Below are 27977 nucleotides of genomic sequence, written 5' to 3' on the forward strand. Positions count from 1 at the left end.
CTGCAGAGACATCATTAATGTGTCTTAACTCCTCAGGCTGTCTGATCACACACACGCACACACACCAACTATTGCCCTTGGAGGGCAACAGCACTCTGAAGAACAAGCTTTCCAAAATATCCCAAAGAGAGAGAGAAATAAAGACAGATATTATGAAAGAGAAAAAAAACAAGAGCAAGGAGAAAGTGTTGCTAAACAGTCACTTTAGTGAAATGCCTTTGCAAAAAAAAAAACCCTCATAGTTAATTAACTCAAGTTAATTCATTTGAATATAGATTGAATTATTTTTTAACCTAATGTAGTTTTGATTAGAATATTGTGGAATTACCAAGCCACAATTAACCAAGTTCTAATGCCTTTTTTTGTGCAAACTACAGTAGCCTATTGTGATATCTCAAATCATCGTTGAGTTTCATTTTAGTTAAATCCCAATGACACTAAAATGAACAATCGTTGATTCATTTTCTTTTCTGCTTAGTCTTTGTCAATCTGGGGTCACCACTGCGGAATGAACCACCTTCCACCATCAAACACCAACTTATCCAGCATATTTTTTATGCAGCGGATTACTCGTTAAAATACTCTTCAAATACTGAGATATTCAAAATGACCAATCAACATGTGACCACATTGCAAAACCCCCAAGATCCACACACCGGGCCCTGATAATCAGTATCTGCTTTTGGAATTTGTGTGAGCCTTCTTTGGTTAAAAAGACAGAAACAATCGCATATGATAATTTAGACTCTTTTACTTACTTATTCATCATAGCATCTATTACTTCTGTCGGTAAAGTAGAGACATGGTTATGGATCAAAAGCAGCATTTGTTTTTCTAATACAGTTCTTGTCAAGTGAAGTGTTTTAGACTATGTGTCTATTTTTAAGCTTTACTGCTTTTGTGGTGGTTAAAAGTATTACAATGGCATTCCATATATTCATTTTGAATGTTATTTGCCACAGTTACAAACTTTAAGGCAAATCTTTAAAATGTGGATATACAAGCAGGGAAAATAAATGGTATGTTGCGGAGCTCCGTGCCCATTATGATGTGTCTTTTGAAAAAATCCTGAGGTAGACCTGAACCAAACTGGGGAGTGTTATGACCTTTTAACAGCGTAAAACTCACCACTCACTACTCTTGAGTACTTGAAAGATCTACTTTTTACTCATACTTTGAGTAATATTTACAACAGAGACCTTTTCTCTACTTGCACTACATTTTTAGGCAAGTAATGGTACTTTTAATTGAGTATGATTTTTCAGTACGCTTTCCACAACTCCTCTTCAGGAGATGTTTGAAAATTCTGAGAAGAAGCAGAACCTTAAAATAATTGGCTAACTAAAATACTTTTGGAGGATATGCTGATGCTCTCAGACAGGGGATATAGAGTGCCATCCTGCAAGTTAAATATATATAAATGTTCCCAGAATTCCCTGTGTGACACTTTATTTGTGTTTTTTGTTTAAGTTACTGTGGGTCTTTTTGTGTTTTCCCTACATTTATCAAAATTAGAGCCTTATATTACATCTAATGTTGATAAATTATGTTTATACTGTTACAAACTGTTATAAATACACATTACATTTAATTTTATGTCTGTTACCATGATGGTGTTTAGCAGCTGTGTGAATGACACTGAGTGCCTTCTATGTATTAGTATGCTTCTTTGCTTGAGGAAAAAGTTGTTTGATATGAGCATTGGTTCTTTATATGACATTCTCGTCGCCATATTATTGAGTTTTTTCTGTGTAGATGTTAGTACTTTAAAACATTGGTGTGTTAACATTTGTTATGAACCCCAATTTTTAAAAACTCGTCTAGGGAGGGGTTAGCACATAAAAGGACACGCAACTCAGAAAAGTACAATTCTCTATTTATTTAGAGACAAAAACCGCATCCTATCAAAATAAAGTGCAACAAACATATAATTAATTTAACAATATTACTCAATCCAAATATTTACTTGAACAAACAAACGTACAAAAAACATAAATAAAACATAGATCAACAAAGAATTGAATAAACAGCAACAACATCCACAGCAGCGGCTGCACAAGACGCGCACAGAATTCACAGACCTTTATTAGGACAAGATACAGGACAAGATTCTGACCAAGTATGGGTCATACTCTCAATAGCGCAAAGTGCGGGAGGATCAGTGAGACACGTGCTAGAAAACAAAAAGCCACCAAGTTGCACACTCAGCTTCCGCTTATAAAGCCGACAATCCGAATTAGTGGCAGGTGCAGAGTGGAGTTAGCCTCAAAGAAAAGAAATCATCAATTAATATCAAAAACTCCAAAGCAAAACAATGATGATGATGATGATGATGATGATGATGATGATGATGATGATAATAATAATAATAATACTAACAATATTAATAATAATAATTGGTGACGCAGTGGCGCAGTAGGGAGTGCTGTCGCATCACAGCAAGAAGGTCGTTGGTTCGTGCCTCGGCTGGGTCAGTTGGCGTTTTTATGTGGAGTTTGCTCCGGTTTCTCCCACAGTCGAAAGACATGCGGTACAGGTGAATTGGGTAGGCTAAATTGTCTGTAGTGTATGAGTGTGAATAAGTGTGTGTGGGTGTTTCCCAGAGATGGGTTGCGGGTGGAAGGGTATCCGCTGTGTTAAAACGTGCTGGATTAGTTCCCCGGATTAATACAGAGAAAAAGCCGACAAGAAAATTAATGAATGAATAATAAGAAGAAGAAGTAGAAGAAGAATAAATACTAAACCGTGACACATCATAAATTCTTGAAATACAGTTGGGTGTCAAGGTGGCGTAGAGGTCACGCTATCGCCTGACAACAAGAAGGTCATTTGTTTGAGTCCTGACAGGGCTAGTTGGCATTTATGTGTATAGTTTGCATGTTCTACCCTTGTTCACGTGGGTTTATCCTCTGGGTGCTCCAATTTCCACCACAGCCCAAAGACATGCTCTATAGGTGAATTGAATAAGTTAAATTGGGCATAGTGTATGTGTGCGAATTAGAGTGTATGGGTGTTTCCCAGTGTTGGGTTGCAGCAGGAAGGGCATCCACTGCGTAAAACATATGCTGGATAAGTTGGCGGTTTATTTTGTTGTGGTGACCCTTGATTAATAAAGGGACTAAGCCAAAAAGAAAATAAGTGAATAAATGAATGAATGAAATAAGGTTGTTTATCATTAAAAAAATAGTCATTTATTATTTTTTTTTTACCATATTTTAAATTGTAGATTGTAAATTGTAGAGTTTTTTTTTACTGTAATTTTCAAAGATTTTTTTTAAACAATGTAACTTTTAATGACTAATGATTACATTCATTTATTTCGCAGATGCTTTGACTCAAAGTGATCTATAAATGAGTGATTTACATGTTACTAAATATAAAACAAAATTAAACGTATGTATGGTGCCAGTGTGTGCAACATGTGAGTGTGCAAGGTATCTTTTAATCCAATTAAGAAAATTACTCCATTCAATCATTTCCATGCATATTTTTTTTCCCCCTGCCGATTGTATTATTTCAGGTCTACACCACCCCTTCCAATCGAATATCATTCATCACCCCTAAAAATGAATTGCCTGGAATGATATCATCTCATGTGTCATTACCATTATTGTTATAGTCATTATGTGAACATTATAGTTATCATTACACTTTTGTTCAGGCTCTGAATGGCTCTTTAGGATGCCGCTATTTAGATGTACATTCAGCAGGGTAGCTTATCTCTGTGAAGTGGCACTCACCAGCCTTTCCGTCACTCGTTTTAGCACTTTTCAGAAAGGACAGCACAATGTCAACACCAAGAGCCAGCTAATAATTTATCCGCTGTTTCAGAGAGCTTTCGCGACATGTCAGTTGGTGAAATTGCAGACTTCAATAAAACCTTTCACAGTTTCACAGTACATGAGAAGTCACCCATGCCGCCCTCACACTTTTGGAGATGTGATGGTACCATAGGGCTTCCATTTCCTTCACAGCTCACGGTAACGTCTGCTGATAGGCCATGACACTTTTCAAAACACATTAAAAGCCTCATTATGCTCTGTAAGTTTGCAGTTCAGTTGTAGAATTTGTACATGTTCAGGATTTAGGCCAAAACCTGGTGGCCAATCTTCATTGATTGCAGTGCAGTGTGAAGGTTTAAATAGCACACTAATTAATTTATTAATAGCACAGTTTTCCTTACAATATTGCAGTGCACACAACATTGTGTGACATCAGAGTACAGAGGAGGACAAATTGTTAATGCATGTCTTGTTAGCACATCTGTTTCCAAGAGAGTCTTTTGACCCGTTTCCACTGAGTGGTACGGTACGGTACAGTTCGGTCTGCTTTTATGGACGTTTCAAATGTCAAAAGGTAACGAAACGTTAACCGTACCGAACCGAACTAGGAGAACGTTTTTCTCGTATTTCTGACGCGCTTGAACCACATGTGACAGATTATAATGGCTTTAACAGACAGATTTCTAAGTTGTGTGTCACAAAAACACTCTGTTATCCATTAAAAACGTTATTGAAACCCATTTTCGGAGCGCAAATTATCAGTTGTACACGCTGTAAACGGAAGTTTTTAGCATTCTACTGGAAGACGCTGGTCGCTATGGCGCCCTTCATGCAGCAGCCATGAAAAAGGTCTATAAAAAACAGACTAAACATAGCATATTAAATGAGCATTTATGAATTGCACCAGCGTAAATGAACAAAGATCTGTGGATACAGTCAGAGACAATTATAACTTTAGCCATATAAACCACACAAAATACTACAAGTACATTTAGAAAAGACATTTGGAAACACTCTTAAAATATGAAGCGATTCAGTTGTTCTGAGAATGAAGTTAGTGTACAAAGTGTATTGACCCATCCTTCAGAAACAGCACTGAGCTGACCCTCAGATGTTCGGCAGTCAGGAGCGGGTGTAAATGTGCAGATTAGGGGGTGGTAATACATAATAAGATCCCTTACCTACATCACTAGGAGTTCCAAATCCGAATGATGTGTATTTATTTATGATTCCTGAAAAAAGCTTAACAAAAGTTACTGGAATTTAATGATTTGACACCTTTAACAGATTTTTTTTTTCAGTGTAACACAAGGCTCTGACCTGTTACAGTAGAAACAGGTTGAACAAGTCTGTGTTTCTTCCTCTTGGCTGAACGCTGCAGTACATCTGTCCACACTCACTATTGTGCTGTTTTCTGTCGACAGTTTCTGCATCATGTGAATAGACAGTCTCTCCCAGCGAGAGGCTCTGTTTCACTGCTTTCACTGCTCTCTACTCTGTAAGACCACCAGCTGTTTAACGCTGCTTATAAAGGATGACTGCACTTCTTTAAGGGCTAGTGAAGGATGCAGGAAGGGATCAGAGGAAGGTATATGTGTGTGTTAGAGACAGAAAGAAGAACAAGCTCTTATCTTTCTTGGCATATTATGTTACACTCATCCATATCCACACGAACATACTGTAGTAACACACTTGCTCCAACTTCATTAGCACACAGCGCTCTTCTTACCTCAGAAGGATTATCTAAGGCAGGGGTGTCAAACTTAATTCCTGGAGGGCCGAAGCCCTGCACAGTTTAGTTCCAACCCTGCTCCAACACACTTACCTGTAGGTTTCAAACAAGCCTGAAGGACTCAATTAGTTTGATCAGGTGTGTTTAATTAGGGTTGGAACTAAACTGTGCAGAGCTGCGGCCCTTTTGGAACTGACTTTGACACCTGTGATTTAAGGCATTGTGGGAACATTCATAAATGGAGTGGATTGTTTTTAGGTTATTTTTAAGCATTTGACTTTGCAATCTTTCATCAAAAAATATTGATTTGTCTGCATATGGAATCACTTTCCTTAAACAAAAACAAGTAAAGCTGCCATAGAATACAAAATGTACTGCAAAAATCCTTTAAAAATAGTTTTACATGACCATTTCCAACCCTAGAAATTGGCCCTGACATGATATGGTTGGTTTTTACCATATTTGGAAGATGCATGAATATGAATGAGTTCTGCTTTGATGCTTTAACAGCACACACACAACCAACCCAGGCTCATTTTGATTACGTACCCCTATATACATTTCTGGAGAGAGTAAAATACATCCCAGGAGCTACCTTTTTTGCAGTTTTTATTTTTGCAAATCCACCAGAGGCCACTGTGTAGGATTTTTTAGATCTCAAATTTCTCTCGTGAGTGCCATTTGCACCTGCTTTGCTCACGTAAATCCACCAGATGCCGCTGTTGACTAACTCAATCACTGACTGACCAACCCAACAATAACCCTACCCACCCCCTTCCCTAAACCCAACCAACGATATTTTAAAAAGCACCTATTCATCTGCCCACCCCCTTCCCTAAACCCAACCACAGTGTTTAGAGAAGCAATCCAGAAAAAGAAAAGCCCTCGCCTGATTTTACCACATTTTCAGAGTCTACCACACCTATTATTTACATGGTTTTTAAATTTTTTTTTCCCGGTTTCTGTTTTAGTCTTAGCTGCTTCGTTTAAATCCTCGTCATCGCAGTCAACTCCGCTCTGCATCTCAAGTCTGCCGACATACGTGTCGAGCTACCGACAAACTGGTAACAGTTTGAAAGCTGTCAAAATGCATATAAGCAGTCAGCTGGTTAGCGCGAAAAGGAACAATATCATACTGCCACGTGCAATCATTTGAAAGACAAAATGCAGCTATGCGTAGCTCTGGCTACATAATTTGCGATCTCCAGAAATGTATATAGTGCTACATTTTCAGAATGAGCCTGTGTTGCACACAACGCACTTTAGTTGTCAAAAAATAATTAATTATTTAGATTAGTAGACACTAAATTTATTCCTTGTTAAGACACAGTATTTTCAACTGAAGTGGTAGAGAGGTTTATTTTGTCACCAAGTTGTGCTGAGGATGAAATATTCACCTTACTCTTCGCGTACGAGCAGGTGCAGAGTTTCATTCACTTCCATTCATTTTTATATGTTAAAAACAACTGACATTTTCTTATTATATGATTCTGCTTTGTCTGTATAATCATGCAAACACTTGTTTGTAGAGCAAGTAGTTTGACCGTTTTCTGCCGTTTATTATTCTTAGTCATTTCTCCAATAGGCAGCTGAATCGGAATTTCTAAAACAATCGCAAAAACGAGCGCACTTCCACATTGACTTAATTATAATTATACTCTTGAAAGGCACAAAGATTTATTAAGAGTTGTATTTTGTGGTTTTAATGTAGTTGAAAACTTCATATTTTAACATTTAATGTCAAATTTTGACATTTATAAAAATTTATATTATACTGTTGTCCTTTCATTCCAGAAGAATCACAATAATGAATCACAATTATGTATACAGTTAATAGTTTACATAAAATATATATTTTACATATTACATTTTATGATTCCTATAAATATTTCAAATATGTTTGCCGTACAATACAGCAATTTATTACAGTTTTTTTTAACATAATCAAAGATTACAGTACTATTATACTAATTATTATACTAGTAACATTAATACAGTAATATTATACTAATACTAATATTATACAGTAATATTATATATTAATATTACAGTAAATGTAACTGCAGCACTGCAACTATAAAAATACAGTTACTGGCTGGCAACCCTGCTACCAGCTTTTTCATGTATAATTTACAGATTATTTTTTACAGTGAAGCTGAGTGATATGACATGATGCATAAATGTTTATACAACAGTTCTGTCTGGTTCTAGAATCTGATTGGCTGATAGCCATGTGATATTCTGCACATAACAGCAGTCGACCTGCCTCTTGACCAGAGGACACTCTACACTTTGACAAATAATGCTGCTGTTGGACAACATAATACACCTTTGAGACTTTTTTTATCGAGAATGTAGTTGTTTAGATTGCAACTGTGCTGTTTATTTTTAAGGACAGTGCCTATTTTGAAATATTTATAATTTCGGAGCATTAGATTCAGTGCATTGGCCGCCATCAGCCTGTCTAAGCAGACCAAAAAAAGTGACGGTTGATGTTTCGCCACAAGATAGCGACAGAGACCACATAATAAGTCCTTAGGTAAGAAGTAAAAAAAAATTTTTCTTAGCGTAAGTTTCAAACTACAGCTGAACAAATCATAAATCAGGCAAGTGACATTCTAAATTATTTTGTATTGCTGTATTTATACCACAGAAACTGGTAGTGTTTGCTTTGCTCTGGATTTTTTTTAGGGTTAATTATTGTGAAATCCCAATTGCAACAGAGAAATACTGGGAAATCTCTGTAGATTGATGGCATTTAATATCGTTGAATGCTTAAAATGTGAGCAAAAATAACCTGTTTTGTCATCACTTTAGACATTACGCTAGAGAATCATTCAAGTTCTAGCTCTAAAGTGACGTTGGTGAAGTAGCAATGGTTTCTGCTGTTCTGCCCATCAGCTGCAGATGTGAATGAGTGGTACAAAATGGTTTTTGAGACACTTCGTGTCTGAATTTCTTTTTTATACACACAATTATGCACACGATTATGCCATCGATGCCGACCGATTAACAAAGGGACTAAGCCGACAAGAAAATGAATGAATGAAAGAATTAAACGCTTCTATTCAAAATATACTTTTGTTTGTTTTAACAGGCAGCACAATCCAAAATGTCTATTTTGCCTCATTACAAATATACATGGACAGTTTTACAATACACATGTTAAACTAACAAGATTAAACAGACCTTATACCACTTTGGGCAGATGCTTAATAAATTTAAAATTCACATATCATGCATTCTGTGCTGCGAACTAGGGCTGTCCCTGACTAAAGACTTTCTTAGTCGACCAGTAGTCATTCATAGAGATACTCCTTCTACAGACTGCACTACTCAGGGATCCTGTGAGTTTTGCCTCTGCTTACATGTGATTTTCCTGGAGTCTGCAGCACTAAATGATTACGTCTCATAATAAAAAGCCTCAGTCCAGAAAGCAGCCTGCCTGGCATGACTGCTAGTGTGTTGGACAACTGCTTCACAGAGTACTGAGCCAAGACGAGCGAAGGAGAGCGAGAGGAGTGAATGGGGTCACTTGAGTTTGTTGCTTGCAGGAAATCTATCAGCTCCACAACTCCACCTACAGCAGTGACGCCATCACTTCACCTCCCTCAACCTCTTCAGTCCCCCTTAAATCTTCTACAACATGCCTGAAAAGCACTACAAAACCTCAGTGCTCGCTGCTCATCTGAGTGGATTCATTTTTTAAAGCCTAACTTCTAAGAATTTAATTCTCTGTTCTAAGAAAGACTGAAGCATGACATGGACAAACAAAATGGAACACAATGAGATATAATAGTTTGAACTTATTCATTCATTAATTTTCTTTTCGGCTTAGTCTCTTTAATAATCTGGGGTCGCCACAGCGGAATGAACCGCCAACTTATCCAGCATATGTTTAACGCAGTGGATGCCTTTCCAGCTGCAACCCATTACTGGGAAACAACCATACACACTAATTCACACGCATACACTATGGACAATTTAGCTTACCCAATCCATGTACCGCATGTCTTTGGACTTGTGTGAGAAACCGGAGCACCCGGAAAAAACCCACACGGATGCGAGAAGAACATGCAAACTCCACACAGAAATGCCAACTGACCCAGGTGAGGCTCGAACCAGAAACCTGCTTGCTGTGCCCACATGCCACAGTGATTTACAATACATGACTGGACCAAGTCTGGCTTCCAAACAAAGCCCAAACATGGACCATATCTGGGCCAAGTCTCAGCTAAGTTATTAACCCATAACTGAGCCTGAACTGGGCCAGATATCTTGATCATGACTACAAGGAAATTGATAAACCCATGAATCATTGCGCTTTAGGCGTGCTATGAGCGTGCTTTTCTCGAAGTGACCTGATTGGTAGAATTGTTTTCTTTATTTGAAATAATAATAAAAATGTATTTTAAATGTGGGTCAAGATTGGCCAAACTTACATGGCCCTCATATCAATTATTAACATCTGGCCCAAGTACTGTGTGCCGTCTTAAAGATGTCTTAAAAAATGGGCCTTTGCTACCTGGGAATATTTAGTACTTTAATTGTGCATAATTTTATATAACTAACCAAACTAGTCAATGAGTGCACTGGTGTCTCCCCACTGGAGCATGTTGCTTAGTCAAATGGTTAATCAGATTTTACAGCATCACAGGCAGTTTTTTTCTGCAAAAATTCCACTATTATACATGTGAACAGATTCAGCAAATGCACATTGATCAGCCTCAGAGATCACAGCAGGTCTGTTTATCATTCATTCATTCATTTTTCTTTGGCTTGGTCCCTTTTTCATCAGGGGTCACCACAGCGGAATGAAGCACATGTTTTACGCAGTGGATGCCCTTCTAGCTGCAACCCAGTACTGGGAAACATCTATACACACTCATTCACACACATACACTACAGTCAATTTAGGTTTATTCAATTCACCTATAGCGCATGTCTTTGAACTGTGGGGGAAAACAGAGCACATGGAGGAAACCCACGCGAACAACATGCAAACTCCACACAGAAATGCCAAGTAGCCCAGCGGGGACTGGAACCAGCGACCTTCTACATATACTTGTAATTAACAAGACAGATTAGAAAGAAATGCAAACAAAAATGATTTTTAAAGCCAACCCTGTCACAATGAATTTGTGATGAACTAACCAAGTTACTTTTTTTACAGTAATGTTCACAATGGTTAGTACAAAAACATATTATTTTGGATAATTGGCTAATATTTGTCAGCAGTTTACAAATGCTACAAGTTTATAAGTTGTGATGCTCACCATAATGTGTTTAATGTGTTCTTTATTAAGCAGATTGGCTTTACAATGTTAACCATACAGCTTGAACAATATTTAGCCACTAAGTGCAGATTTTGTATTGCTTTTATTTATAACTCTTTTTTAAAGTTACCTGATTACAGTGGGTTTTGTTAAATTTTGTTTGCTGATATTGAATTGAACAGAGAAACATGTCAAGGTATATTCTCAATTAAATAGCCATAGCTGGTCAAAATGTTTAGGTATAATGCAATTACTGCAATTCACTAAAAACCTTTTGTGGTCATCCCATGTGCTCTTGTATTGATGATGAACGTTTTAAAGATACATTTTGAGATTGATAAATAATCAAAGAAATCAGATATTAAAGAGTCTATATATAATGAAACATTCATGTTGTGTGATATGTATGAATTTCTCAGCATGATTCACTGTCTGCAGGAACGGTTCAGTGGGTTCAGTTCTTTAGCACTGCAGCAAGGCTCTGCATTAACTCTTTTATAAAATCTAGTGAATCTAAAGAGCATTTTCAGACATCTTTGGCATTCTCCCAGAATCAAGGCAAATGCAGGCAGAGTAAATGATGCTGCCTCATAAGATGCTTTTTTGTTTTTATCAATAGGCATCTCATGATGTATAGCAGTGAAGGAAAAGTTTAGGAGGTCTGGGTGTCCATTCCAAAGCTTTGCACATTCATTCCTTCATTCATTCATTTTCCTTAGTCTCTGATTTGTCAGAGGTCACCACAGTGGAATGAACCACCAACTATTCCAGCATTTTCTTTAATTTTTAAAAATATTCTTTCGATAGTCTACAGAAGACACCATCGTTATACAATTACTTGCCTAATTACCATAACCTGCCAAGTTAACCTAATTAACCTAGTTAAGCCTTTAAATGTCATTTTAAGCTGTATAGAAGTGTCTTGAAAAACATCTAGTCAAATATTTACATTTAGTCATTTAGCAGACGCTTTTATCCAAAGCGACTTACAAATGAGGACAAGCAAGACTTTGCACAACTATAAGAGCAACAATGAATAAGTGCAGTAGGTGAGTTACAGGTGTGTAAAGTCTAAGAAGCAAAGCATTAGTAAAGTTTTTTTTTTTTTTTTTTTTTGAGTACAGGTAGTGGTAAAGCCAGAGAGGCAATTGCAGATTAGGAAGGAAAGTGGAGACTAAATAGTTGAGTTTTTAGTCGTTTCTTAAAGACAGCAAGTGACTCTGCCGTTCTGATGCAGTTAGGGAGTTCATTCCACCAACTGGGCAGATTGAATGCGAGAGTTCGGCAAAGTGATTTCCTCCCTCTTAGGGATGGAACCACTAGGCGACGTTCATTCACTGAACGAAATATTATTTTCTGTCATCATGGCAAAGATAAAATTAATCAGTTTTTAGAAATGAGTTATCAAAACTATTATGGTTAGAATTGTGTTCTAAAAAAAATCTTCTCTCCGTTAAACAGAAATTGTCGAAAAAAATAAACAGAGGACTAATAATTCTGACTTCAACTTTACCAGCTATCAAAATTAATGCATTATTAACTTAAAGTGTGGATTAAATGTTTTTTCAGAATGGATGTTAAAGGTCTTACTGAAAACAATTCTACAATAGATAGTACATTTTCTTTTCTTACTATGTAAATGTACCAATTATGGATTATAGAAGGTTAATTTTATGGTTTTGGGAGTTCCCAACAAAAAGATGATATGCTTACAAAAAAGTCATTTTGTTATAATATGCTTTTTTAAAATGTAACTATTCCAATGACACCCATACAATTTGTTCATTTATTCATTCATTTTCTTGTCAGCTTAGTCCCTTTATTGATCCGGGGTCGCCACAGCGGAATGAACCGCCAACTTATCCAGCAAGTTTTTACGCAGCGGATGCCCTTCCAGCCGCAACCCATCTCTGGGAAACATCCACACACACATTCACACACACACTCATACACTATGGACAATTTAGCCTACCCAATTCACCTGTACCGCATGTCTTTGGACTGTGGGGGAAACCGGAGCACCCAGAGGAAACCCACGCGAAGGCAGGGAGAACATACAAACTCCACACAGAAAGGCCAACTGAGCCGAGGTTCGAACCAGCTACCCAGCAACCTTCTTGCTGTGAGGCGACAGCACTACCTACTGCACCACTGCCTTGCCACAATTTGTTTAGTGATTAATTATTTCAAACCCCTCCTTTGTGTGATGCTAATCTGTAGATATTGGTCTGATGACCTAGTATGTTGTGACTGCTCTACTGCTTGCAACAAATGCCTGAAAAGGAACGCCCATCACAGCTTACAAGTGTTGAAGTAAGCAGTCATGGTACAGTATATATGTGGGCCCAATGAAGGAACATATTTATAAACCACTGCAGTTTGTGCACTAGTGCTTTGCTCTATTCTTCATCATAACGACAAATAGTAATGACAAACATTCTATATTAATCAATAGTTAAACTATTTTGAACTTTGACTGCATCATGCACACATGACTTTTGGAGATGCACTCTTCTGCATGTGTGCTTTGGTCGGCATGTCTCAAGTCATTGAAATGAATGGGTTTCATAGTTCAGTGGTTTCCTCATCTATTGTAAAAGCTGCTTTACCAGAGAGTAAACTCAACACACACACAAATTTTGCATGCTGCAGACGACAAGAAGGGACCTATTTTAACTACACTTACAGGCTGCGATGTAGAGAAAGAAGAAGCTGGTCCTAATAACTAACTAAGTCCCAGTTAAGGTCTGAAAAGGTCCCATAAACATACAGTATATAATCTTTGGTACTGATCTTTGCAACCAGTCTACAAATCCTGCATTGTTCAAGTTTTCCCAGGTCTAGGAGTTCAACAAGTAAACTGAAAATATTTCACGAGATCATGACAAAATGTGTAAAGATTTGTTTGGAGGACAACTGGTATTAATTAATCAACTCTTTTTTTCTTTGAGAATCAATAACTTTATACATGAAGCCCTTTCAGATTTAAATCTCAGCAGGATATTTTCATTCATTTAGAGTTGTGCCAGCAAGCAAGTTTTGTTTTTTAAAAAGGTCTAATAAATGTCTAATAGATGTCGTCTAAATAGATGTCTGTCGACTAAATTTGGGCTGTCATTGAAAATCTAATAGACGTGCAGGAATAGGCCAAAACTAGACTAGTCGTTAAATAAACAGAAATGAATGACTACACATAGAAATGGGCTATTCTTATATGTCTATTAGATTTTCACTGATAGCCCTTTAGTTTAACCTTGTTTTAGCCAAACTGTCAACATTTAGATGTCTATTAAACGTCTGTTGAACACAAAATGTTTGCTGGGATGTTTCACTCTGAATGAAGAGTAATTTTCAAAAATCCATAATGGGGCACTTTAGAAAATGCAGAATTGTCTGGAGTTTGTTTTTCTGGATCCATAAAAGTGAATACAAGTGAGTGGCAATTCTTTGGGCAAAAATGTCTTGATGCCAGAGGTCAGAAAAGAATGATCAGACTGGTTCAAACTGATAGACTTGAAACAGTCCCAGCAGGCACACAACATCATAAGACATTAATATTATGTTACATTTTGGTCATGACGTCAGGTGACTAAAATTCAATGTCTAGCCAGCGTCTAAAGACAACGTTATTCTGACAACGTCAATAATGACTTCAAATTACGTTGATATTTGGTTGATTTTAAGTTGTGTTGGATCCAACGTTTGATAGATGTCATTGTGGTAACGTCCATGCAACGTCAAGGTGTAACATAATTAGAAATTGATTTTTGGTTGATTTTACGTTGGATATTAGACATTGACGTAGGCCTGATGTTGGGTTCTGACGTCAATGCGATTTTCATTTCCAAACAAAATGTTTTGTTCCCACAACGTTGGTGTACGTTGGGGTACAACGTCAATATGACGTCATGTTGACGCCCTGTGCCTGCTGGGATAACTCAAATAAACACTACAGAAAGAAATAATAATAATAATAATAATAATAATAATGGGCGAGGCAGTGGCGCAGTAGGTAGTGCTGTTGCCTCACAGCAAGAAGGTCTCTGGGTTGCTGGTTCGAACCTCGGCTCAGTTGGCGTTTCTGTGTGGAGTTTGCATGTTCTCCCTGTCTTCGCATGGGTTTCCTCCGGGTGCTCCGGTTTCCCCCACTGTTCAAAGACATGCGATACAGGTGAATTGGGGATTAATAAACCCCGAATTAATAAAGGGACGAATAATAATAATAATAATATTAATAATAATAATAAAAACCCTAGATGACAATTTGGACAATTAAAAAAACTATTAAAATTAGATATTCTCAAGTACTGCTGAAATCCATAAGTGCAGAATGTCTGTAGGTCCATAAGTTTTAAGACATGTACAGTGCCAGGAAGATACTCATAAGCAGAAACACAAAACAAGGGATACACAATAGAAATTGCAAATGTGGAAAGGGGCTGTGGGTAAGCCTCGATCATTAGTCAACCCTTAGCAGCCCAGTGTCTGCACATGGAGATGCAGAGTAGCTCTTTACTGCCTCAATTTGCAAACTACTTAGTAGCACAAACACGCATAAAAGCAAAACACTTTCATCGCAGACCACATAAAACAAGCCAGGCGCTGATGTGTAGGAGCATCATATCCAGACATGTGATATGACGCTTTCAGAGCCCACATAAAAGCTAATTAGCATCTAGAGCGGTTGTGGTGATTCTTTCAGATAAATTTGTCTTCCTCCTGGGAGGTTGTTGGGAAAGGGTTAAAGCTGTCTAACGTTCACATCTGGGAGCCATTTAAAACATTCCACACGGCTTACCACATGTTTTCAGATGGACAAGATCTCGCGAAAGACTCGGCTGTCACAGGGGCTGATGGGTGGAGGAGGACAACGGAAAGCTAAAACCGAAACTACATAATGCTTTCTCCTCCGCACAGGTGGGTGGTGGGAGATATAAGAGTCTGATATGGAAAATTTGTGTTTCTGTGCGTGTGTGCACTGTATGCGATCCGTATGTTATCTCAGTGGTATTATAGAGTTTGTTTGGTTTTCCTATATCTAGCCTCTAACTGCCTCCAGACTTTACTCTGATAAAGATCTGTGCTTTACATTTAGCCCCTTTCAGCTTTCAATCAAATCAGCAACACAAAAGGGTGAAGGAATGCTCATGCCTGATTCATGCTTTTCTATCCCACTGAGCAAAAAGATGTGTGAATGATGTCTATTATACAGATGGACGCAATATAGACCTGCTAGGAACATCTAATGTTATATAATATTTTCCCCACTTAAAGTTCCTTGAAAATATAAGAAGTCAAACCAAAAATTATTCAGACACCTTCAACATTTTTCACATAATCGCAGTTGATATTCTGTAGTTTACTTTTGCGACTGTGTCAGAACTAATTAATCTTGATAACGTCAGATAGCTTAAGAAAGGTACAGTATGCAAGGCATTACAATCAACAGACATTTATTTAAACAGTTAGAATGACAGTTTACACAACTTGTTTAGATGACATTACTGCAGTAGTCAAAGGCTCCGGTTCGAAGGACCAATATTGGGGATTTTCCCACTGAATGCTAGTGAATCGTTATTAACCGCTGCAGTACTCTGGTCATCATATTCAGTTTGACCATTTATTGAACAAGATTTGACCATATACACTTGTCAGTGTATTTGAGGTAGTTTCTGAAAATAAATAGCAACAAATAATTACAAAAGTGTATCCAATGATTCAACATACCACAATCTACAAATTAAACAACTAGTACAGTGTACTGACACGTGACAGACTGAAAAAATATCTCTGCAAAAACAACAGTACACAGTGTGTAGTGAATAATACTGAATAATGATATAAAAGTTATATAATTAACTAAAATTATCCTTAACACAGACATTAGTAATAATGATCACAAATGGCTATTATCAACATGAACCATTACCCATATTAATATACTGAGACCGTAAAATGAGCGGATGCATACTAGTGCGTCTAAGCCGCTCGTTAAGGAGGATCAAATTACACCCAGCGATCGCTAAACATTAGGAACATCACCTCAATATCAGTTACTACCCTTATATACACTATAATAATCAAAGTCATCAATCACATATGTAAGAGAAACTTACTTTGTCAACTACTTTCTCTTGTACATAATGCGGTCTCCGAGCAAGCGCACGATGTCTGACTGATGTGCTGCCAGCTTACTTAGTGAATACGCAGTTACGCTTAAAGCGTCTATAATGTAGGCATTGCACTACATCTTTTACGTAAGTCCTTACATACTTTACGTAAACGTCACGCAAATCACAGGTCCTAAATTTAAAGGGTAAGAATTCACAACAGTAGGTGACACTTTAATATGGACATTACCGCCGCACCCTGTACCGCCGCCACTCTAAAGGAGTAAGAATGTGTTTTTAGGTATATACACAGTTTGGTGGTTATGCCGCCAGGGGGCACAAAGGGACAGGATGCGAATGGACAGAAATAGTCAACGCAATCTCACAGCAATTCGTAATTTTTTAATTTAGTGGCTAATTCGTATGAATTCGTATGATCTAATTCGTATAATTTAGTACAATTTGCTTATCACCCAATGACGGTTGGGTTTAGGTGCTTCTTTTTAAAATCGTACAACTTTGTACAACTTGACTTGTACATATTTGTCAAATTAGCCACTAAACTGACAAAACGTTAAATACTTACGTACTCTTGTGAGATCAGGCTGGGCTGGAAGGACATCCGCTGCATAAAACATATGCTGGATAAGTTGGGGGTTCATTCAACTGTGGCGACCACAGATTAATAAAGGGACTAAGCCGAAAAGAAAATGAATAATGGGTGAATGACAGCATCAGAGTCTCCTAATCTCATGTTGAAAGGCCTAACTGACAATTAAATTAATTAAAATGAATTTTAAGAAATGTCTGTATATTTTTCACTAAAAACAGATGCATTAAAAGTTTGGAACTAGGGCACTGGGACTGTGCTGGCTCCGATGTCAACATGGCAGCTTGGCAAACATACATAGTAATTAGGCTTGGAACGAATTTGTTTGCATTTTGTTTTGTTGTTTTACTAGATTGTGTTCAGAGCGGTTAGGGGAGTGCATGTGAAAAAGTTTGTAAAAATCATTTCACAGCCTTCTGACACCTCCAACAAATATACACTATGATTATGTTCCTTAAAGATGACACTACTGTTGCAGAGTATGCAGCAAAATTCTTAAAACATCATCTAGAGACCCATCCCTGAAAACTGTTTTACACAGTAAACATAAAATCATAGCATATATCTGCCTTTTTAGCAAATGAATCTCACAGCTTGAGCTGTTAACACACCTTTTTTTCGAAAGCTGAAAGTACCAACAGACATCTTCTTGCGTATATTGTGATGTACATCAGAGTGGAACAGATTATTAAAGATGAAAAGAATGTAGGGAAAGCACTTGGTTATATACATCAGTAGTTGATTGTATTATGAGATATGTTTGTGTGTGTTGTACTGAGAAATAGAGCCAGATAAAGAAACATTCGAGCACACAGAGGCATGTCACAATGAACTTAAAATATTGTCACATTGTTTTGGCATATGCCTGTGGGTGAAATGCAATGATTTCAGTGGGATACACATGATCAGGAATTTGGCGTAATGGACAAATATTTCCCCATGCAGATTTCATAAAAGGTTAAAGTTGGTCATGTGAATTTGACCAACCAAAAAGATATTTGAAAATGAAAAGGAAGAGGGATTAAAAAATAAGAGAGAAGATTCTTCCCAGTTATTGGCATTATATCATCTGGCACCTAATGATAAAGTAATTCTATAGAAAGCCCAGTTTAGCTGACAGGCTTAGACCTGGTTTCACAGACAGAGCTTAGACGAAGACTGTATAAGGACATTTCAATTAGGACTTTTAAGTAACTTTGCCTTAGAAAATAAAATTACTGGTGATCATCTTGACACAAAACAAAGATGGAGGTATTTTGAGATCAGTCAGTGCAAGTTTCTTTAAGTTCAAACATGTGAGACTTACATTTTAGTCTGGCATTGAGCTTAAATCTTATTTGAGAAACCTGGGGTAAATTTCCAGTTTTCATTGACTGAGCTTTTCTAAACAGATCACAGCAGATTGTTTAGATCGAGGCCAAACCAATCACTCTTTCAGGCCTAGGAAGAGAAGTTTGGTTTTTCAAATCTATAATTTCTCAGAAACATCAAGTTTGTTGTCAAACTGAGGGAAGTCTGAACCCAATTCAGGGTTTGGTGATGTTTTCTAGTTGGGCCTGTGTTACAGCTCCTTTGGCACCATGTATTTCTTTCCTTATGTTCATCAACCAGCAATGTCCATGCAGAACAAATGAAATGGGTAAAGCAGTTCATTGAAGCAAAAAACGTTAAATAAATTGTGTAAAAAAGCAAAACAGACAAAATTATTGTATTATTAAAATTTTAATTTATTATTAATGAAGTATTATTATTATTGTATAGTACAGTAGCTACAATAGTAAATAGGAATAAATTGTTAGCAAACAAGACTGGTTGACCAGTTAAATTCTGCTGTTATTTTGGGATTTCCACCTGGATTTTGCCTACCCAAATTTAAAAGCTTCCCAAATCCACATGCAGAGGTGTAAATGCAAAAAATTGGTATCATTTTATAGAAAACCCTTTGAAATTTCATAAAACACTATTGAAAGTATTTAAAATAACTATATATGTTTTCTGTGTTATAATAAACTCCTAAAAATAAGAGGCGCTTTTTATATATTTTTTTATAAACTCAAATTTGAAAGTGTACCTTTTAGGTTCTGTGTGGTCTAGCGTGCTGCAATTAATTTTGGTGGTTCCTGCACATGTCTGTAATCATAGGAAAAAAAGAAAAATATCTCCACCATAATCTATGCAAAAGTTATTGTATTCCAACTGATGAGAGGTGCTGTACAAGTCACAGGGATCGATCATTGTTTTCATATTTCACTATTCTTTTGTTTGATCAAACATAATTCACTGTGTTTGGACCACGTCAGACATATAAAAGGATTACTTATGCACATCACCTCAAAAACAGAGGAGAAATGACCCTGAAGCAAAAAGCATAAGACAAGAGATGAAAGCTGTCTGTGCTATCTGGGGCTGCTTAGTGATAATAAATGTATTGTTTTCATTTCTGCGCCATGGAAACACCGTGATTCATTCGGCAACTGTTTGATATGTGAATATAATTCAGTAAAATAAAAATAAAAAATGCTAGAACTATATGAGCACCGGCAAGAGCTTATGGGTGGTCTGGTGCAATGCTAGCCCTTTAAATCTTAAAGTGAAAGTCGATGACGTCACGGACCCGGTACCAGGTCTACAGAGTTTAACTGGTTAAAACTAGTCTCTTTCTGCCCTTAACAAGCATACATCAAAATATAAAAAAATGGAAAACAGTAACAACAGAAAACCATCGACTTTCACTTTAAGATTTAAAGGGCTAGCATTGCACCAGACCCCCATAAGTGGTTTCGTTTGAAAGTGTAGAACATATGCATGACTTTGGTTTTTATCCTACTGTACAAACGTTATTTACAGTATTTTGGATACCCGAACTGGGTATTTTACATTGGTTAATTTTCATTTTTTTTATATGACACATTTACAAAGTTATAGCTCAAATGAAAGCTCTTGCCGATGCTCATATAGTTCTAGATTTTTTTTTTCATATTGTACATAGGGAATCTACAAACGTTACATTTCAGTAACGTTTTTGTGAAAAGTGTTGTTAAATGTTTAGAAAAAAATAGATCTTTTGAATTATGTTAAAGCATTTTTTTGTAGATGGGAAAGGTACATTTACACAAAAAGAAACTTAAAAAAAACATGGTTCAAAAATGTATTTGATGTTTTAAATTTAGTTAAAACAAATTTACACATTTTTGGATATCCAGTAGCAAAATGTCTTTAAATAGTTCTTGAAGGAACACATTTGTCACTGTAGTGGTAGATTCATGGATCAGATTTGTACCCTTGATGAAGGCACACTATTGTATCTGCAGGTTTTAAAAAAACAAAGGTACATTTTGGTTTTCCACGGTAAAAATCGTGTCCTTAAAGGTACAAACTGTAATGATACAATTTTTTTTTTTGTCTTAAAGTACAATTCTGTTGCATAAAAAAGTACTGCCCCAGTGACAAGGGTTTGTACCTTCTTTGGTACAACATTGTACCATTTTTTCCGATAGCATACAAGCTGACCAAGTATCTTTTAAGTATTTATTATTTAAATTTATTTATTTATTTATGAGTGAGCTCAAAATGTACACAGCTAACCTTTATTGCAAGCTAGTCAAATTTAAGTTTGCGGCTTCTGTAATAAACATCATTAAGTGCAGTGCTCTCTGTTAGTCTCTTTAATGCCATCACAGTCAGCCTATCAAATTGACTGACAAGCAAAGCAATGTAAGTTGGCATCTGTCAGAATGGACTGATTAAACTGAGTGCAATACTGTCTTCTCTTCCAGGGTCTGAAGAGTTTGTCCATTCTAGGAAAAGGACCTTGAGGTGGGCAGGGCTTCACTTGGATCCAATTCTGATTTCAGACTGTGCGATGATACTGATACTTTATTTGTCCGCTTGGCACCAGCATGTTAGCTAAGATACCGAAAATGTTTTTCTTGGGAGGGTCACATCTCTGGCTGTGAGAAGCAGCATGGTTCTCAATGGATGTTGATTGGGTGGGCTAATGTTACTCCTAAAATAGGTCTGGGCTAAAGCCTGGTGTAGAAACCATCTAACATGATATTAACCAGGGTGTTGATGAAACACCTGCTGGGATCATACCGGGTAGCCAGCTGAAGAAACCAGGATTCACTTCCTGTACCACATTATTTACCCCATCCCTCTTTTTTTTATTATGCTGCATATCGAATGATGGGTTGTGCTTCTCGGGAACTTTCATTTAAATTCACTAAAACAATCAAATAATAAAGATGTGCTACAAATAATTAACTTACATATTAAAAACAGAGTGAGATGTGCGTTGGCCTCCATCATAAGTTTTAACCTGACATGTATCACTTATCACAGGTGGTTAGGGTATCCAAAATATATTCTCAAGTAAAAAATACAAGTACCAGAGGAAACTTTTACTTAAAGGGCACCTAAATTACTCTTTTAAAAGATTCAATATTAATGTAACGGAGGCCAGCTAGTAGCAACGCGCTAACGCTTTACAGCCGCACCTAGTTGAGATGACAGGGAGCTTCTGTAACCGCAGGAAATGCAAATGGCTAAAATTTAAGGAAGACGCAATGAAAAGTACACAGGTTTGCAACCCACCAAAAGTTACAAACAATGGCACCGATGAGAGTGATCATGTGATGAATGTTGATCCGTCAGCTGAGATTGATGAGTCTTTTGAGAGAAAGTGCTGAAAGACTCGGTGGATTGGCTGTTTAATGGCCCGAATCTTGATACCTTTGCATTCACTGCATGTTCAGCACAAATGGCCGCTAAATGTAAAATCTCAGTTCACTGTGTTTTGTTTCTTCAGATTATTTTGTCTTATTATTCCTCACAGTACAGTATTATGTCATTTATGTCTGTTAATTTGCTCCAGAAAGATTGGATTAGAGTTTATGGGATCATTCAGGGTCTGCAGAAAGTAACCTGTTTATTCTAATAAAGTGCATTTAATATTAAATACAGTAAATCAACCTTGAGGGCAATAATGACATCTCAATTTACCTGGTTTTATAAAACATGTAACTGATTGTTTACATGTTAATGGCACAATTCAGACATCACATAATGAGGTATAGAAAAAAATCTATGTTTTATATCATACTTAGCCTATACACTGTAATTTTACTGTTACTTGCTTTGTCAGAACAATTTACCCAGAGCTTTTTTAATATTGAGTAACACTTTATTTTACTCATTATATCCTTATATGTGTTCAATGTACTTATTAATAACAACAAAGCACACAAAAGTAAACCTAAACAAACCCTCAAACACAGTAGTGCACAAAGCTAATCAATATTACTAAATACTAAAATGCCTAGTTACACTGTAACAAGGATCCATAAAATTAGTATAAGCTAGTATTGGTTAATCTTTCATGAAAAAGATTATAGGCCCTGTGATACACCCGGCGTAATAAGGCACAAGACATGCTTGGTGTGATTTGTTGCTATTTTCAGACCAACGCAACCCCAATTTCCCTGCTTTGCGCCACGTTAATTATGTTAAATAGCAAATCTATTAGCCCCGCTTTGTGGAATAATGGGTGTTCTGATCTAGGCTGGAGGTGTGTTAAGGCGCATTGTTGTCGCATTGCTATTTTGAGGAACTAGACAGCGCCATTGACCAGCTGAAGTCCAGCGCAGAGCTTGTTGGTTGTGTGCCTTAAATGCCTACACATTGCTTAATACACACATGGGGCCCTATCATACACCCGGCGCAGTGTGGCGCCAGGCGTGGCGCAGTAGTCTTTTGGTAGTTTAAGCTTGGCGCAAGAGTCGTTTTGAGGCATTGCGCTACGCTGTTTAAATAGCAAATGCATTAGCGCTCATTTTTCTAGTCTAAAAATGAAGGCGTTCTGAGGCGGACCGCTGGCAGGTTGCTATTTTAAGAATCTATAATAGATTTTCCATTAGACCAAAACAAACCCGGTCTAAACTCCGGTGCAGAGTTGCGCCTCGCTTACGCACTGCTTAATACGCACAAGAGAGCAATAGGCAAATATCTTTACATATGAAAAAATGTAAAAATTAAGGATATATATATAGGATATAATAAGAATAGATATAGAATATACATATAAAGGATTAAAATATTACAAAACATTATTTTCTAGCCTACATAAATATGAAAAATCATCTTCTTCATCTCGGGAGGCTTTTTCAGTTCATTCATAACAATTGGCTTTTGCATAATGTTATTATTATTAGCAGTATTATTTATTATATCCATATTTACATTTGTTTTATTAAAAACAAGCTTAGACTTGCCCACCTGTCAGGTTTTAGACCATATGGGGCACAGCATGTGTATTAGAATATAACTCAGGATTTTGAGCACATTTTGCTATTATTATTCATTTATTCATTTGCTGGAAATTAGAACTGAATTTAGAAATAGTTTTGAAACAAATATTTGCGCTTAACAAACAAAAGTATTTATTTATAGACTAACTGATTCCTGTGCCTAAAGGTTTCTCTATCCAAGAACGAAAGTGAATGTGATCCATTATCTCTCATTCTCAAGCAGTAGATGCTCTGTTTAACAGTTTTTTGTTAAAAAACTGTTAACTGTTAAATGTTTGCTTGTGAAATGCTCATTTTTTCCACTTAGACTTACTTTGCGTCCTGTAAATAGCGAATGCGCTCTTGGCGCGACGCAGCTGACTCTTAAAGGAAACGGGAGATAAGATTCTAATTGGTTTATTGTCAAAACACACCTATGACTCATTAAGAAAATAAACTCAACCCTTTTAGAACATGCGCAAGGCAGATTTCCCGTCCTTAAATTAGCAAAAACATGCCCTGAAAGCGTTTGTGCCCTGTGTTTTGCGCTCTGCGCATGGACCGTCAAAATAGAGCCCATGATGTACAGCAATCAACAAATATCTTTACAAAAGAAAAAGAATAAAAGAATTAAACTATAACAAAAATTATTATCTATAAATATAAAAACCACTACCTTCATGTCTTCATCTTGGGGGGCTTTATCAGTTTATTAATAACAATTTGCTTTTGTATAATGTTATTATTATTAGCAGTATTATTTATTATATCCATATTTATATTTGTTTTAATAAAAACCAGCTTAGATTTGTCCACCTGTTGGGGTTTGAAGATGTATGCATCACCATATGAGGCATAAGAATAGGACGTGTGTTTGGATATAAATTAGAAATTAATTTAGAAATAGTTTTGAAACAAATCTTTGCGCTTAACAAATGAAATTAAATATATAGGCTAATGGATATCTTCAATGGAGTGCACAGAACACCTTCCTTATCCACAAAAACAGTAAAGAGTAAAAGTAAAGAGAAAGTAAAGAGGCCAGTTGGAGGAGGCTCATTTTTTATCCCTGTGCTGCAGATGGTCTGTTTAACTGTTTTCTCGCTAGTGAAGCGATCAGTTTTTCTTCTTGCAAATTCCGCCATATAAATACCAAATGCATCATAGCGTGACACAACTGACTCTTAAAAGAAATGAGAGATAAGACTCTGATTAGTTTAATGCACATAATGCTCAAAACACACCCATAACTCAATAAGAGATTAAGCACAACCCTGTTAGACCATAAACCAGGATGCAAAGTGTATTTTTTCGTCCTTAAAATAGCAAAAGTAGATTCGGACATGCCCTTAATGCTTTTGCAGCATGCCCTTTAGACTTTGCGCCTAGATCGTTAAAGTAGAGCCCTATATGTTTTTATTATACTGAACAGGTACTTGTATTTCAACAATATTTAAATAAATTTGTGCAGATAATATGATATTACTGAAATAAAAGGCCACTTAGGTGTGCTTAAAAGAGTATATTTTGTTTCTTAACCCTTTTTAAAAGTACACTTTAATATTTAATTTAATTAGATTTTTACACTTAATTTAAAACTTTTAGAGAGAAATACATTTAAAATACAACTCTTCCCATGCTTTAACGCAGTACACTTATACTGATGGGACTGTGTAAATTATAGTAGCTCATATAAAGTACTTGAGTATACCTTTGCATGAATAAATTTACGTTAATAATACGGTAATACATGTAAGGACAATGTATTTTGAAAACCCATAAATCTAAAATTGCATATTTGTCAGAATAAATATGTTACTACAAAAAATATAATATAATATAATATAATATAATATAATATAATATAATATAATATAATATAATATAATATAATATAATATAATATATTGTATATGCATATTATAGATGCATGTTTCAAATGAAAATTACAAAAAATATTTTAATTTACCATAAATGCTTATAGCTAAAACTTTCATTATTGATTTTAATATTTCAAAGACTGTAATAGATTTTTATTTAAGTGCAATTCATTTATTCAGTTTCTTTTAGGCTTAGTCCCTTTATTAATAAGGGATCGTCACAGCGGAATGAACCACCAACTTATCCAGCACATGTCTCAGGCAGCCGATGTCCTTCCAGCTGCAACATTAATTGCAATACATTATAGTTAATTGTCTGGAAAAAAAATCTGTGTCCACCTTGAGAATGTTATTTAAAAGTATATAATGTCTGTTAAAGGTAATTCATTTAATATGTTGTGTATATGTTGTGTATTCATTTAAAGGTATATGTGTGCGTAAGTCTACATCTTTTTCAGAGAGCTTGACCTAAATGAATAATTTATGGTTACAATGTGTATTTCTTGCTGGATAGAAACATGTTGAAATATTAATGACAAAATTATTTATAAATGTAATGTATTTCAGTCAAGCACTCCTTTAGGTCCACCTCTTTATTCTTTAAACAGCTGCTGTACAGCTTGCACAAAACTGGAGGATAATGTAGTTTGTTAAATCTATTGTTGATTCAGGGTGCATCTATCATATGAACATAATACCTTAAAACCCTTCTACTTCTGTACATGTCAAGATAGCATTTTTTTTAAGTTCAAATCCTTTAGGATGACATAAAGCAACATCGTATTTGAACTGGACTATTAAAAATGATAATAATGACAAACACAAACCAATTGTACTATTTGATATTTAATTAAATTCACTAAAATCAGAGTTGTTTATCTGTCCTGTATTTCTGTGTCAGCCTGAACACAGTACATCCACTGTAGCAGCAATGTTAGCTTGTCTGTCACATTGTTTAAATACCAACACCATGAATGTCTCATAAGGCAGGCATGGTGCTCTTTATAGAGCTTATTTTGAACATTGTGCGGAAGACGCTTTACAACGTGTGAAAAATGGCTCATTTACAATGTCTTAAATCTAGAACGTAATATCCCAGACTTCCTTCACGCCTGTGGTTTCCATTACAGTCAGTGCATGAGTCAAGTGATCAGACTAAACTACGCATTAAGGCAAAATATTCAACAGGACAGCTTGTCTATGTAAGGCTAGTCACTTTAGGGCTTTGGTTTCTGGAAACATAATAAATGTTAACCAGTGTTTCACCACAAAAGCCTTTTTAGTGATTTAGGAGTGTTGTTTAACTCATTTTATCTTTCTGGCCAAAATACTGTCAGAACAAGATATTCTTGAAATAATGTTTAGTGTCATCCAGTGTACACTCAAACAAATCTGTTTGCTTTTTGTTCAATCTACTTATATAAAATTAACTGAAACAACACAAGTATTGAGTTTTATTTTAGTACAATTTTTTATGTTCAATCTACTTAGACTAAAAAATGTTGGGTTCCACACAAATCCTTCATGTTGTCTCAACACAAATCGGTTAAGTTAACTTAATTGTTTATACAAATTTAAGTAGATTGAAGATAAAACAGAATTATTAGCACCCCTGAATTATTTGCCACCCTGTTTATTTTTCCCCAATGTATGTTTAACGGAGAGATTTTTTCGACACATTTCTAAACATAATAGCTTTAATAACTCATTTCTACTAACGGATTTATAAAAACATTTTCTATAAGGGGCTAATAATTTTGTCCTTAATATGGTGTTTAAAAAATTAATAACTGCTTTTATTCTAGCCACAATATTATAAATAAGACTTTCTCCAGAAGAAAAAATATTATCAGACATACTATGAAAATTTTCTTGCTCTCTTAAACATCATTTGGAAAATATTTAAAAAGAAAAAAAAAAAAAAAAAAAAGCAAAGGGGGGCTAATATTTCTGACTTCAACTGTAGGTCCCCCCCCCCAAAAAAAACTGAAGGATTGTGTCAATTCAGCTCATAATACATAAGTCATTTGACAAAGCAGCAAACATCATTTTGTGACTGTACATTTGTAAAAACTAATACGTTATCTTAATACATTCATGTTGACCCAACACATTTTTGTACAGTTTAAGCTATGCTTTAAAAAAGTAATTAATTGCTAATTAATTAAATAAATAAAGTTGGATTGAAAATTACTTTTCTAATTACTTTGTCTGAAAAATAAGAATTTTCACTAACTTATCCAAAACCACTGTAACAATGTATTCAATATATTTTGATGACTCAAATGTATATTTACATGTAT

General features: G+C 35.9%; 1 protein-coding gene and 1 long non-coding RNA gene across 2 annotated transcripts in view; one reads left to right on the forward strand and one right to left on the reverse strand.

Annotated features, from left to right (window-relative positions):
- The window catches only part of get4 (guided entry of tail-anchored proteins factor 4), a 707996-nt gene that overhangs the window by 88944 nt on the left and 591075 nt on the right, over positions 1–27977 (reverse strand). The gene's annotated exons all lie outside the window — the stretch shown is intronic.
- Positions 15490–27569, forward strand: LOC141376766 (uncharacterized). The gene is made up of 3 exons (XR_015503924.1): positions 15490–15707; positions 21287–21326; positions 25865–27569. It is a non-coding gene; the product is annotated as an uncharacterized LOC141376766 (long non-coding RNA).

This window comes from Danio rerio, chromosome 12, assembly GCF_052040795.2.
Source record: "Danio rerio strain M-AB ecotype USA chromosome 12, GRCz13ab, whole genome shotgun sequence".
Classification (NCBI taxonomy): domain Eukaryota; kingdom Metazoa; phylum Chordata; class Actinopteri; order Cypriniformes; family Danionidae; genus Danio; species Danio rerio.